Source organism: Cebus imitator, unplaced genomic scaffold (genome assembly GCF_001604975.1).
Source record: "Cebus imitator isolate Cc_AM_T3 unplaced genomic scaffold, Cebus_imitator-1.0 Scaffold303, whole genome shotgun sequence".
Taxonomy (NCBI): Eukaryota; Metazoa; Chordata; class Mammalia; order Primates; family Cebidae; genus Cebus; species Cebus imitator.
Window position 1 is genome coordinate 1846675 of NW_016107618.1, and position 1085 is coordinate 1847759.

Below are 1085 nucleotides of genomic sequence, written 5' to 3' on the forward strand. Positions count from 1 at the left end.
ACCCCGGCAGGCACCTCAGTTGGGCATTCAGCTCTCATGGGGAGTGTTAGGAGCCCTATGTCGGATCCCTCTTCTGACACCATCTGTTAGAAGAAAAACGTTAACTGAATTAAATCAAAAGAGTTTAATTCAGCAAAGAACTATTGATGAATCAGGCAGCCTCCCGAACCAGAGTAGGGTCACAGACTCCAGCACAGCTACCTTGTAGAAGAAGATTTAGGAACAGGAAAAGGAAAGTGACAATGGAAAATGGAAGTGAGGTACAGAAACAGCCAGAATGGTTGTAATGGCTATAGCTCGGCATTTGCCTCATTTGAACAGGTTTGCACAGTTGGCTGCCTTTGATTGGCCAGAAATGGCGCTCAAAAGTAGGCTACAATCTGTTTACACTTCATTTATGTGCTCGTTCACAATTTTCAGAGAAACATTTAGGCTGAACTTAAGGTACGTAAGGCAGCAGCTTAAGGCTACTTTTGATTTAACAAATGTATAAATATTATGACTTACTCTTTTTGATTCTGGCCTAAGAGGTTCTTCCCTGCCTTATATTCAGGAAGATTTTCTACTATATTTTCTCCAGTATTACTATTTTTCAATAATTATTTAAGTTGAATTTTACTGCAATGTTTTGTGCGTATGCATGTGTGTGTGTTTATGTGTAGTATATGGGCCAAATTTTATTTTATTTAAAAATATTATTAAATTTTTCCAGCACAAATTTTCAAGTGACTCAATAATTTTTCACAGATTTGTAATATTCTTCCTCTCATAAATCTACAGCTCTGTCCCTGCTGGGTCCATTTTCGATTTCTTATCCTTTTCTTTGTTTCTTTGTCTGTCCCTCTGCTGTCCAAACCATTAGCTTCTCATGTTCATTTCCTTTCTCTTTACATTCCCTGTATAGAATGCAGCATTTAAAAATTAATTTATGTATATTCTTTTTATTTTTAAATAACTATGTAAATGTTATTTAACTGCTGATCCAAATAGGGTACTACATCAACATCGTAAAAAACACTGGTTTTCTGAATGAATGAATCCCCCATTGGTTTTCTCTTTCTTCATTTGCTTTGCAGTTGTTAAAT